General features: G+C 44.5%; 1 protein-coding gene across 1 annotated transcript in view; it reads right to left on the bottom strand.

The window, feature by feature from the left end:
- Positions 1-14,667, bottom strand: part of ELFN2 (extracellular leucine rich repeat and fibronectin type III domain containing 2) — a 182,724-nt gene that overhangs the window by 115,218 nt on the left and 52,839 nt on the right. The window contains exon 2 of the mRNA XM_060245499.1: positions 3,202-3,381. The gene's annotated coding sequence lies outside the window, so the exon portion shown is untranslated. The remainder of the gene's footprint in view (positions 1-3,201; positions 3,382-14,667) is intronic.

Genomic DNA, 14,667 nt, shown 5'->3' with positions numbered 1-14,667 from the left:
GATTGATTCAGTTGACTACAGGTATTGCAGAGCTGTTTGAGAAAGCTGAAATGAGTGAATGACCTTGCTTCAGGAAGTGCTTGCTGGTATCCATGAGCAGAGAGGGTTTCGATCTTTTGTTCCTCAGAAGCCCAGAGCACAGCCAGTGTGGTATAATGGCTAGAGTGCTGCACTAGGACCCGGGGGACCCGGGTTCAAATCCCCACTTAACTCACTAGATGACCTTGGAACTCAGATTCTTACAGCCTAACGTACCACATAGGGCTGATTTGAGGATAAAATGGAGCAGGAGGGAATCACGAACAGTGAATGCATTTTTTTAATGCATTTTCTTTTAAAAAATCTAGTAAGATTTCTTTTAAAAAATCTAGTAAGTCCACCGCAAGAGAATGAGTCACTGCAGATACCTCGAGGAGCCAGCTGGTCTTGCACTCCAAGATGGGAGTCTGGGGTTCAAACAGGAAAACCAGAGACTAGCGGAGAGGTCCTGCACACAATTCAACACTCTCCCACTCCTCCCTCAATGCAAATACCTAAGTGCGTTCACACAGTGTGACACCTTCAGCTCCTGTCTCTTCCACCCTCTACGGCTGCTTTCTCTTGCAACACTGAGACCTCTTCCAGAGACATGATTGCAAGTGTAGATTTTGAAGCCACTGCAAATGCATGCCATAGGCTAGGCCAGGATGAACGCAGCATGTGGCACTGACAGGCTGGCTAAAAACTCTGGCTGCCAGGGGCTAAGGCAGCCCTGAAGAACACTTTTTTTTAAGCTGAAGCAGGGATGCAACTGCTTGGAGGCAAAGGATAGGCAGGTTACTGTTGGAAAGGCCAAGCGAGATGCCACTGGAGGCGTACTGCTCAGGGGCAAAGCAGGTGCAGGCAAGGCCCCAGGAGGGGGAAATTATGCTCGGCTATCATTTACCAAGCAGTTCTCTTCCAGCCGCAGATCCCCTTCACACCGTGAAGGGGAAGGGTTTAAAGGATAAAAATAGAAATCCTGGCACCGCAGGGCTCCCTAATGCCATAACCACAACAAAAAAGACACACTCCACCAGCATTGCATTTCAAACACTTTCCTGAGATCACCATTTCCAGGTACTTGCCATCTAGCAGGAGTGTGTGGGGCAATTCAGGAAGTAAACTGTTCTTGTACCAGAAGTGCCCAGTCATAGGTGCAATCAGCAGCTGAGCAGAGACCTGCTCTGAGGACTCCACTGCAGCCATTATTGCCTCGATTGATAGGTTTAAAGTACAGTCTCCCAGGCAAGCACTGGTCACAGTGTTCTATGCAGGCAAGCCTGTTATTACAACCAGCAAGACTAGTAAAAGTATCAAACAGGTGCTTCTTGTGGATATTAGTCTTTCAATAAAAATCCCAGCCCCTAAGGCAGTGCTAGATAAGATATTTCTGGCAGCAACACCTTTAGAGGACAATGTATATTGAGAACAGGTGATAAGGAAGCATCCAATTCTGAAGAGGTTCCCTCACACAGAGGCATTTCAGGAGTATAAGGCATTTCTTGGGGCCAAAGCACACACATTGTGGATAAGTGCCCTAGTATGAACATAGTAAGACACTGACTTGGATCCAGACTAAGTTGTTAGTTCCCACCAGTTCTCCCTTCCTGCTGCTGACCTCCTTCATGTAATTATCAGGGTCACCTGCACAGTAGAAGAAAGATTTTGTGGAGATCACTGGGGCTGCAGTGGGATTAGGGAGGTAAGAAAGTTCCTTCCTGCCACTGGAAAACTTTGTCTGGATCCAACCGGTCATCCTGTAACAGAGGAAAGGCTGTTGGATCTCAGATGCAAAGGCTTAGAAAAGCCTTGAGACCCCAGAGATCACAGCAGATTCTGGACTAGAGAGACCAAGGGCACAAGGCAACATCTTACGGTTATGCAACCATTTCACCATGCACACCAAGCCCCCAAGTCTTTGAAGGCATATTGAGATCTTATTGTGTTACCACCAACTTCTGGAAGCTCTTGCAATGATGCTGTAAAATGCAGACAGAGATTTAAAAAAAATTCAAGATGTGGGTGTACAGCAAGGTAGTCACACAACATTTTCATCATGCACTCAGATCCGACAACCATTTTCATCATGTGCTCAGATATGACACAATTAACCCATGCATTAGCAAACATTCATCTCCCATACAGCAGTCCCTAGCCAAAGACCAATGATTGCATTATCCCAAGAACAACCATGTCTTCTTTCAGAGCACCCAAAGCTCTTCAGGCAAACTTCTTCCCACTTCAATGAATAACAGGAAGATACCTCCCATAATGGAAAAAAAATACTGCTATGACTACATCTCTGGCCTGCATTTTCCCAAGCATGATGCATCCTCCAGCTACTCCCAACTCCACACGAACTGGGAAGGTAAAGCGCATCTTACTAATTAGGTGTGACTGTAACAGCTTGCACCCTCAAGCCTAGCAGTTGTAAGTTGCTCTCTACTTCTCTTAGCACATGACTTCTTCCATACTAAGTGGTGCATAGGGATCAAAGAGCATGGCCATTAAAGGAAGACCTAAACTCACTGTTCAGTTTAAGAGGATGCATGTGAGGAAAAAGCTCCCAGTACAAGATGCTTTGGAGCATATATTTCAGCTCCAACAAAGAGTACCTGCGAACACTATAATGGGACAGCAACCCTGCAATGTTGAGGTCTGCAAAGTAAGTGCAGCATGAAGGGTACTCTCTGTGGCCTGCTGCAGCTTCAGAATATTGTACCACAGTACAAGGAGGTACAGCATAGCTATGACAGTGCAGGGGGGTGCTATTTGCTTGCCGAATGTGATCATTGCTGCTCCTTTGACCGAGAAAAGAGGGAGAGAAACGTTCACTGTGGGGGTGAGGAGTGCAGAAATGAAGAGAAGGCAAGAAAGAGGGGGAGAGGAAGGGAGAGAAAGGCAGGAGGGAGGGAGAGGGGGGAGAAAGCTCTGGATTGCATACAGCAAAACTGCCAGAGGTTCCCTACTACATACTAATTTCCAAACAGCTTCACCATTCCCAGTTGCTCAGGGAAGCTGGGAAGCGGTCACTTAAGTAGGCAACAGGGATCCAGCAAAGCAGAGGTTCAGTGGACTGTCAGATGAGCTGCAAGACCTCCGTCCAGGGCACCTCTGCACAGGGAATGGGAAAAGGGTAAGGGATACCAGGCAGGAGGTTAGAGGAGGAGGTTCTCTTACCTTGAGATGCTGTGCTTTGAACACCAAATTGTGAAGAAGCCCGGTCAGGTAAATCCGTGTTCCCTCTGAGCTTTGGAAGAAAAGGATATTTAATCACATTTAGGAACGGTCCGTGACTCGTCGATCTGGCTCTTTGATGGATCGAAGCTTCAATGGATTCATTGCTAAGCTCTTCGCCTTCTGCAAGGAGAGAGAGGGAGGGAAAAGAGGGAAGAAAAAGCTTGAGAGTTGGATGGTATATTCACTTCTTTCTTAGGTTTCCAATGGCAACAGAATATGCCACAAATGAATAGTGAGCGCATGTATGTATGTGAGAGGAGAGGCGCACAGCTGCTGAGTCCACAGGCAGTGTGGAGTGTTACCTAGTGGGGCATGTCAGCAATCATAGAAAGAGACAAGTGAATAGAGATAGGAAAGGAGACAGACGGACCGACGGGAGCAGCCACAAAGCCCAGTCTTATCTGACAGCTCAACACCTGGTGAAGGGCACAGAGTGAGTGTAAAAAATTGAAGCGTGTGTGGCTATTGCATTTCTACAAAGTTAACCCTGGGATGGTTTCTCTGCATTCCCCACATTAAGCTCATGAAAAACCCTAGCTACTCTCCCACCCTTCAATATGTTCATGCTCAGCTTTGGATGAATTACTCCCAGCCATTTCTTAGGCTGCAGCACCAGCACTGCAAGTCTGCAGGTTGGCTTCATATCAGACATTAGGACTGTGTGCTACCAAGCCACACAACGTCTGCTGCAAAAAAGAGAGATCACCGGCAGAAATGCTGAGTCGGCTTCTGGGTGATGTCAATGCTGGGTCATTCCGTGTGACATTATTCTCTCGTGGTCTGAAAGGTACAGCATACTCTGAATCCATTCCATCCCCCAACACATCAAACCTGTGGCTCTTGATGATAAACAAGAACTGCTCAGGGCTCTTTTCTGACATGATCTTCAGCAGCCTGTGAGCCACTGTAGCATGGCTCATGTCCATAACAATTGAAAATGTCAAGTCCATAGTCATGTGGGAGAAATGCACAGCATGGCTCCTTTTGACATCAGCACCTCCCCTTAAAGAAACTGGAACAGCACTGGAACGGGAAGGCGGCACAGCACAGATGACCACAGTCACTTGCTGTTACTAAGTGGTGCAAGAAGTAGCTACACTGCAGTGGATCCCAAGAATCCATAAGAGACTGGCATGGAGCTTTGTCATGATGAACACAACAACTGACTCTTGGCATTTCCATTAAAGGAGAGCATAAAATATGCACACAAAAATTCTTGCTGGAAGAATGATCTTGAAAGCAGTGAGGGTAATCAGAAAAGGCTACAGAGAAACCCTCACTTGCCCAGTTTGCTCTTATGGGTCTCAGGATTTCAAACCCAGCCTCATAGACAGATGCATACATACAAACACCAACCACATGCAGTTTCAAACAACAACTGACCATGAACAAGAATACAACAGACTCTCACTATTCACTCTCACTATTTTAGTTGTGGTTTGTGGTCCAATAACATGACCAGGTCTCCAGCTAGATTTTACTCCAATCACATCATCATAACAAGGGCTTTTTTGAGGAGCAGGAACACACCGGAATGCAGTTCTGGCTGGCCTGGTGTGTGGGGGTGTGGCCTAACATGCAAAAAAGTTCCTGCTGGGCTTTTTCTTAAAAAAAAGCCCTGATTGTAATCATTGCATCATTACATATTGTGGGCAATGCCGTTGCAGTTGTTTTGCTACTATAAGGCAGATTTCAGACAGCAGATTTTTACCAGGCAAAAAGCAAATTTAGCCATTTGCAGTGACCAGGAATGGACCCCCCCATGAACAACAAGGGTCTACACTAGGGGTGTTGAACTCATTTGTTATGAGGGACAGATTTGACATAAATGAGACCTTGTCGGGTCAGGCCATGTGTATCATCAAATGTAATGCCAGGTAGCGGACATATAAACTTTATAAAGGGCACGGACACACAATTAAAGATTTTTTTTTACTTAAAATAAAACATGCTTAAAATATTAGTATGCTTGCAATATTTTGTTTTACAGTCTCTGATAAATATCACCTCTTGCTATGAATTATTGCATCAAAAACTGCAGCCAATGTTTGTGCTGTACCAGTCTTGAATATGTGCTGTTCAGGTGTGCACATCTGTAAGTTGCAAACCTACTTTTGATTCACTGACATTCATTACAGACATCTCATGGTCAATGCTTTGAGCCTAAGACCCAGAGGAACATGAAGCAGCTGGGCATTGTGAGCTTTTGTACAGAAGTTGCTTCATGTACCAGTCAAGAACATGTGAAGGCACCATGGCACAGACGGAGGGCTATGTGCTTGTCTACAAAACTATAATCTTCCCCAGAAAAATGACTACAACTAAAAAAAAACACAACTCCCCCCCCCCAAAAAAAAACTATAAGAACAGAGAGAGCCATGTACAGTGGTTAGTGTCAGCCTACTATCTGGGAAGTCTAAATTCAAGACCCCCAATCAAAGGAAAACGTGAAAGAAAAATTAAGGAAAATTTGCTGGGTAATCCTGAGGTGGAACACACTTTCAGCCTAATGCTGATATTTCTCTTCTAAATAGTTCACATACTTTCCTACTGAGAAAGACTGGAGGGCATGAGTACAGTGAAAAAGAGGAGGGGAACCCAGTAACACCCATAACAAGCCCAACAAAACTCTCTCTCTCTCTCTGCAGCAAGGCAAAAAGCTCATACCTTCACTAAAACATTGCTAGTCTTAAAAGCACTCTTTGTAGCTCTCCTGATGGTGGGGACTGGCAAAGGAAGCTCTGGCTCTTTCTTTCCTTCCCCGGGGCATGAGGAGGGGGAGGAGCCTCAGCCATTTATTAGAAGGAAGAGAGGCTTGTCCCAGTAGCTCTGCAGGGTGATTAAATGAGCCTGGCAAACTTAATCACCCAACAGAGCTATAGAGCCAAGCTCCCTCATTGGCTGAGGCTGCTCCTCCCCCTCCTCCCTTTGGGAAAAGGGAGGGGGGAGAGGGAAAAGCTGCTTTGCTGCTCTGGCTTATCCCGGGAGAAACACAAAATGGCGACTGAAAAAAGCAGACAAGGGAAAATGAAGCAGTGGACAGTCAGTTGCTGGGGGGCCTGATTGGAGCCCTCTGCGGGCGTGAGCTGGCCCATGGGCCGCATGGTCTACACAGTACTCTGCTTCATGTTCAGGGGGCCTCACTGAGAAGTTGCTAAAAGTTGTGTCTACCTGGCAATTCTCCTAGCAGTGGCTGCTAATGCTTGAGAGCTCTTTTTCCATGTGATTCATTTTACTGTGTCTCCAAGCAATTAGGTCAAACCATGTGGAAAGCAACTTCCAGACACTGCATGGCTTGTCACCAGAGAGAATCCACTGTCAGCAGTTTCCTTGTAAGTGGTCAGACACTTTGAACTGGCCTTCTGTTCCATAAACAAGCTCACCCCACTGTGACTATGGAGTATTCAATGCATTTATCACAGGCTACCCAAACCAGTCTAAGCTTTGGATGAAGATCATGATGGGACTTCACTACATTTTTGTTGTTGTCACCCGTCACTGTAAACTTTGCATCCACCTACCTCCTCCACGCTTTTCTTCAGTCCTCTGCATGATCATGCAAGTTAAGAACATTAGAACATAAGAGAAGCCATGTTGGATCAGGCCACTGGCCCATCCAGTCCAACACTCTGTGTCACACAGTGGCCAAAAATTTATATATATATATATATATACACACACACACACACACACACACTGTGGCTAACAGCCACTGATAGACCTCTGCTCCATATTTTTATCTAACCCCCTCTTGAAGCTGTCTATGCTTGTAGCCGCCACCACCTCCTGTGGCAGTGAATTCCACGTGTTAATCACCCTTTGGGTGAAGAAGTACTTCTTTTTATCTATTCCAACCTGACTGCTCAGCAATTTCATCGAATGCCCATGAGTTCTTGTATTGTGAGAAAGGGAGAAAAGTACTTCTTTCTCTACTTTCTCCATCCCATGAATAATCTTGTAAACCTCTATCATGTCATCCCGCAGTCGACATTTCTCCAAGCTAATGAGCCCCAAGCGTTTTAACCTTTCTTCATAGGGAAAGCGTTCCAACCCTTTAATCATTCTAGTTGCCCTTTTCTGCACTTTTTCCAGTGCTATAATATCCTTTTTGAGGTGCGGTGACCAGAATTGTACACAGTACTCCAAATGAGACCGCACCATCGATTTATACAGGGGCATTATGATACTGGCTGATTTGTTTTCAATTCCCTTCCTAATAATTCCCAGCATGGCGTTGGTCTTTTTTATTGCAGTCGCACACTGTCTTGACATTTTCAGTGAGTTTTCTACCACGACCCCAAGATCTCTCTCTTGGTCAGTCTCTGCCAGTTCACACCCCATCAACTTGTATTTGTAGCTGGGATTCTTGGCCCCAATGTGCATTACTTTGCACTTGGCCACATTGAACCTCATCTGCCACATTGACGCCCACTCACCCAGCCTCAACAGATCCCTTTGGAGTTCCTCACAATCCTCTCTGGTTCTCACCACCCTGAACAATTTAGTGTCATCTGCAAACTTGGCCACTTCACTGCTTACTCTCAACTCCAAATCATTTATGAACAAGTTAAAGAGCATGGGACCCAGTACTGAGCCCTGCAGCACTCCACTACTTACCATCCTCCACTGCGAAGACTGCCCATTTATACTCACTCTCTGCTTCCTATTAATTAGCCAGTTTTTGATCCACAAGAGACCTGTCCTTTTACTCCATGACTCTCCAGCTTACTAAGGAGCCTTTGATGAGGAACTTTATCAAAAGTTTTCTGGAAGTCAAGATAAACAATATCTGTCGGGTCTCCTTTGTCCACATGTTTGTTCACCCCCTCAAAGAAATGCAACAGGTTAGTGAGGCAAGATCTTCTCTTACAGAACCCATGCTGAGTCTTCCTCAATAACTCGTGTTCATCAATGTGCCTACTCATTCTGTTTTTGACAATGCTTTCTACCAACTTTCCTGGTATTGAAGTCAGACTGACTGGCCTGTAGTTTCCCGGATCTCTTCTGGAACCCTTTTTAAAGATGGGGGTGACATTTGCTACCTTCTAGTCCTCAGGAACGGAGGCAGATTTCAATGAAAGATTACATATTTGTGTCAGAAGATCCACAAGTTCAACTCTGAGTTCTTTCAGAACTCTTGGATGTATGCCATCCGGACCTGGTGACTTATTAGTTTTTAATTCATCTAGCAGATGTAGGACCTCCTCTCTTGTCACCTCAATCTGACTCAAGTCTTTCAACACCCCTTCCAATAGAAGTGGTTCTGGAGCAGGCAAACACTTCTCATCTTCCACAGTGAAGACAGAGGCAAAAAATGCATTCAGCTTCTCAGCCATTTCCCTATCCTCCTTCAGTAATCCTTTGACCCCTTGGTCATCCAAGGGTCCCACTTCCTCCCTGGCTGGTTTCAAGCTTCTAATATATTTGAAGAATTTTTTTTGTTGGTCTTTTGTTTTTTTTGCAATATGCTCCTCATAGCCCCTTTTTGCCTGCCTGATCACAGTCTTGCATTTGATTTGCCACTGCCTGTGTTCCCTTTTATTACTCTCACTTGGACTAGCTTTCCACCACTTAAAGGAGTCCTCCTGTGGAGAGCCAGTTTGGTGTAGTGGTTAAGTGTGTGGACACTTATCTGGGAGAACCGGGTTTGATTCCCTACTCCTCCACTTGCACCTGCTGGAATGGCCTTGGGTCAGCCATAGCTCTGGCAGAAGTTGTCCTTGAAAGGGCAGCTGCTGTGAGAGCCCTCTCCAGCCCCACCCACCTCACAGGGTGTTTGTTGTGGGGGAGGAAGGTAAAGGAGATTGTGAGCCACTCTGAGACTCTTTGGAGTCGAGGGCAGGATATAAATCCAATATCTTCTTCTTCCTCTTCTTCTTACCTTTTACAGCTTCCATTACTTTGTTTGTTAACCATGCAGGCTTTCTCTTATACCTGTTTGTGCCTTTCCTGACTTGTGGTATATATTTTATCTGAGCTTCTAGGATTGTAGTTTTAAATAGCCTCCAAGCTTCCCCAAAGGTTTGATTGTATTCACCTTTCCTTTCAGTTTCCTCTTCACATGCCTCCTCATCTCAGAGAATTTACCCCTTTTAAAGTTAAACATGGTTGTGCTGGTCTTTTGGGGCAGCTCTCTATTTATACAAATGGTGAAATCAATAACATTATGGTCACTGCTCCCAAGCGGTGCGATCACTTTTACATCTCTCACCAAGTCTTGGGCATTACTTAGGACCATTCTTTGATTATGTTCATCCTTTGATTATGCAATGCTTGATTATGGGATGTGCAAGGTGGTGGGAATAGGTGCACTTTAATGGCCCCCTCCTCCCCAGAAGAAATGCTCTTCCATCAAGGGAACGGCATGGTTGGATACAAGCCACTATCCCATAAATATCATCTGACAAAATTAGCACCACACTTTGAAAAGATACTTCCAAATAAATTGATGGGTTCATTACTCAAGCAAACCACATATAGAAAGCTAGTGTGCTCTTAGAGGCATAGTGAGGTATTAGCTACAACGCTGACAACAGATGAGAAAAACCCAACGACAAATCTCAACGCAGCATCAGAAATTAATGGTTTGCCTAGGGCCACTCACTGTCTCTCAGGCTAGCCAATCTCAAAGGGCCGCTGTGAGATTAAATGAACTGATCTGAACTCCACAGAGCAAGGGTGTCAAACATGCAGCGCTTGGGCCACATCTGGCCCATGCAGGGCTCAAATCCAGTCCCCAAGCAACTTCCTTCTGCTTCCTATTCCAGGACTGCTGCTGCAGCTACACTGTAGTTTGCTTTTTAGCAGCTTCCTCAGTGGCTTTTGCTTACTGCTTCCTGTTTCATGCCTCTTGCCTTTCTCCCCCCACCTCCCCCTCCCTCTCACACACAGAGCTTCTACTTCCTTATCCTCTTTTGGGAAGAAAGGAGGGGAACAAAAGAGAGAGAAAAGCTTCAAGACCAACAACATTTTACTGCGGGTATAAACTTTTGTGTGCAAGCAAACTTTGTCTTCCTCAGAGGGAAGGAGGGTGGATGGATTCTTCTGTCAAGCACAATGTACACCGAGGAAATTATTTTGGCTTTTTCTGAACAGTTTAAAAAAATATTGGATTTTTCTGTTCCTATCTGGATTTATTTTCTTTCAAAAAGACCCTAATCATGAATTTGAACACTTGATTTGGTCCTTAGATCTTGAAGAGTAGGGTGATTTTAGATGCCAAATGATAGTAGCCCACACTGGTAATGAGACAGGAAAACTAGCTCTCAGTTCAGTCTAGAAGGATGCATTGTCTTATGTTGCACTCTCAATTGCAATTCAGCAGTCTCTCTAATCTCCCTTTTAAATTCCTTTGTAAAAGCACAGCTACTCTTAGATCAGTCACTGAATGCTGTGGTTTCTAATGTCAGACTTGTGTCCATTGATTCTTTGCATTCTTTGAGCCTGCTTTGGCAGGGAGGGCGGGATATAAATAAAAAAAAGTTTAATTCTCCAGGGCTGAATTCTCCTGGATGGAATTGAGACCTAGGTCTTGTTACCAATGCTAGTATCGCCACGGTTACTACCCCTCTGCATATCACACCTAATCCAATCAAGCCTGCTATTCTCATTCACCTGCTAATGCCATTCGACTTATGAAATCACCTTTATAAATTTATATCCCCGGTACCTTGTGTTACATTTTATGGCACACATGACCCAGCCCAACAAGGTGACATTTATGTCAGATCCAGCCCTTGTGATAAATGAGCAAGAAGAAAGCCATCACTAATGTTTGTCACTAATGTTATCTTGTTCTTAATTAAATGTAAAGTCCCTATAGGGAAGTCTCAAATGGTGCTCTGCCTTAGAGTAAGGGAAAGATGAAAATGAAGTAATATAAGTGCAACAATTCACAGAAATGCTAGCACTAAAACAGGTTGCCAGATTACACAATATCAATAAGCAACCAGAGGAAACGACAAACTAGCCTACAAACTAGGAACCCGCCTATCAGCAAATATAAGCCAAGAATGCTGGCACAGAAAAATGCACCCAGAGAAACCCACACTCCTCCATTCCTTACTGAAAGGCCTTCAAACTGATTACAAATTGCAATACTTCTCTCCATGTACTCCTATAGACAACATTGTAACCAGCTACTTGTTGCATCACCCATTTGCGCCAGAGCTCTAGATGCTTATGTTTCTTTTCCATTTCTATCCCCCTTCTCTCCCTGACTGGGGACCAATGCAGCCAAACACACTGTTTCCCCCTCCTACATTTAATCCTCCCAAAAACTCTGTGACAGGCTCAACAAGGTCATCTGGCAGGCTTCCATGGTTCAGAGAGATTCAAACCCAGTCATCCCAGGTCCTAGTCTGACATTCTAACTACAAACCAACCCTCTGTAGTTTCCTGCACCAAAATCAACCCTAGTTCAAGAACCTAGAGTCCGGAGAAGAAACATTCTCTTGCAGACACAAATCCTACTCATTCTCCTCTTGTGCTCCTTTCCTTTGGCACCAGATGTGCATAATTTGCACGCAAAGAAGAGTTTAAGGTCCCACCAGCCCAGAGTGCTGTGAAATTGGCTGAGAGAGGCATCAAGGGAAATGATTGCAAGTCCTAAACACAGTGAAGTAAGGCATAAAAGAGTCAGAAGACAGGTACTTGGAAAGGAGGGCAAGCTGGCATTCCCATGTCAGAGAAAAGATGGGAATGGATGGACGAGGGTGATGGATGGAAGAGGCAGAGTGAGATGGGTGCCAAGGGGAACATCATGCCATCAGCATATCTTATCAGCAAGCTATTCTAGGGGTAATACAGAAGGCTCGTAGGTCACTGCAATGAATTAAGTAGGTCATATCTTCACAACAGGCTGCTTGCATGAGCAAGTGAATACACATACATTCTTTGCCCAAGTACTCGTTCCACTTGGGAACTCCCCTCACCAAATCTAGGCATTAGTATCTTCAAATGCTTCTTAAACAACACAAGAGCATGTGTTATAAACACATTTTATATTCCTAAGATTACTTACAGCCCTTTATAACACAATTCCACTGGCGCCATAAAAGACTAATAACATTTATTCCAGCATAAGCTTCTGAGAGTCAGAGTTCACCTCTTCTTCTTCAGACAACAAAACTAGATACCATGGATCTTCCATATACACACTGCACTCAGGCAAAGGCCATCCCCCCGCCCTTTCTAAGACTAAAGACAGATGGAGGAGAAACCCTGGGGCTATCATTAGTCCACTCCAAATATTACAGGGATACCAGTGTTAAACCAACGTACTTGTATCCTTAAGCAGTCAGGTGCATGGTATGTGAAATATTTTTTTTCTCAAGCTGCAAATTACTAACCATTACAGTTGTAAAGATGCATCTGAAAACAAGCAGGCAACAGCCGCAGTCATGAAAGCTGTGAACACAATAGTTGTCCGCTATAAGGAGAACATTAACACATGCAAGTAAGGGCCTGTCTTGTCGATTTACTTTACCTTTCTCCCCAGTAGGGACCCAAAGTGGATCATTTCTTCTTTCCTCCATTTTACCCCCATGACAACTCTGTGAGGGGAGTTAGGTTGCAAGTATGTGCCTGGCCCAAGGTCGCCCAGCAAGCTTCCATGGAAGTGGAAGAGCATGTGGAGACTCAAACTTGGGTCTCCAAGGTCCTAATGTAACTGCTACACCAAAGTGGCTCTCGTTACAGTCTATAACTGCATAACACTCCAGTTTTAAGGGACAGGAACCTGTAAACCAATCTCTCTTTTTGGCTTCAGCCCAAATACTAACTGCCCTTCACTTGACCACAACTATCAACATTTCACTCCATGTCAAATATCTCCAAATTCTGCAAGAATTCTAACAGCAGATTCCAAAGAGTGTACACAAATCAACCAACTTGACCTAAAATAAATATATATGCTTATAGAAACAAGAAATGGTACGACAAATGGTAGGTCTTGTGAGCTTCAGCAAACTCTTTCCTCCATGCTCTGTTCCTTTTAATGGGCACACAGCTGCCCTCGACATTCCACCCCCTCTGCAACATGACTGATCTCTAAGTCCCCCCGCCCCTTCGGTTAGATTACAAAGTCATATAGCTGCATATTAATAGAGTTCCACAAGCAAGTAAAGACCCTAGCCTATCTGTGAATGGTCTGGTTATGCCCCTCTTATCACACAGACAGGTGTCAACCAACTGAGAACTAAACAGAGTGATTCCAATATTTATTCTCAGCACAGAAAGTAATAAAAAAAATTGGAGTTGCAAAACAGGTCAAAAATTATACACAGTCCAACATGTACGACGCTACCAGCATAGCCACAAGAGAGGGATAATTTACAGGCATAGCCACCTTGACTGAGCGTACTCCCCAAACATTATTGATATCACCTCTCAACCCCTTCACATTCATATTTCAGGGGAATATGTACTTTGCTTTGTTTTTAAATTTGATTTCTGCAGCATGGGCTGTCACAGAAAATATTACCACACACACACACACACACACAAAATCTTTCAAATAGTCTCACATAATGCCTTTTAATTGCAACAAGTTGCCAGGCATCACAGGCAGAGAAATCAAACTGTGTACTTGCATGTGTGAATCAGCTCTCCCTCTGTTAGGCTTCCATTGTACCTCTACCACCCTCTCAGGTCAGCCTCCACAGATAAATGCACACATTTTAAGGTAATTATTAGAGAATGCCCACTTAAGCATGCTCTGTAAGACATTTCATCCAGAAAATAACTTTGCTCATCCATCCTCACTCACAAGTTGTAACGTCGTATTCACAGATTCCAAAGGAGAAGCAGGGCAAGAGAGGCTAAAGAAATCCTCCAGAAGTCCTGCTGTAGCAACCTCCAAATGGACTACCCTTCCCTTTAATTAAGCTCCTTGAACCGTTCACAGTGCTGCCCATGAACTTGAAGAGGTATTTCATGCACGACCACACACCACACAGGTGACATGTTATTTGAGTTGAAAATTAGGTCCACAAACAAGTAACCTTCTCAGGACCTAGCTTCACCTGCATGACTCCCCTTTCTCACGTTCTCCAGGAACATCTCTTTTGCATTATGCTTGTTAAATAATGCAGACAGGAAAGAGGAGAGAAATGGAACATATCAGAGATCTGGAGCATCAGACAACCACAGCATCCTATCATCACCTCCCAGAATACAGTCCATCACCTTTTCCACATGCTGGAGTTAGCCTGATTTTCTTGGGAGTTAATCCACAAGCTTTGGAATCAGCTTGGGCAGGATTGTTCTGCATGTCTGCCTTCCCTATGCATTTTTACAGTAGTGGAGTATTTTCTTCCATAGTTTAAGTAATGAGGATTTTCAATGGAGCATGCTGTTGTCATTGGTGGCATCACAGCACTCCCCTTATCTTTTTTTTTTAACCAG

Source organism: Heteronotia binoei, chromosome 8, assembly GCF_032191835.1.
Source record: "Heteronotia binoei isolate CCM8104 ecotype False Entrance Well chromosome 8, APGP_CSIRO_Hbin_v1, whole genome shotgun sequence".
Lineage (NCBI taxonomy): Eukaryota > Metazoa > Chordata > Lepidosauria > Squamata > Gekkonidae > Heteronotia > Heteronotia binoei.
Note: the sequence above shows the minus strand (reverse complement) of the source record. Positions and strands in the feature narration are given on the sequence as shown.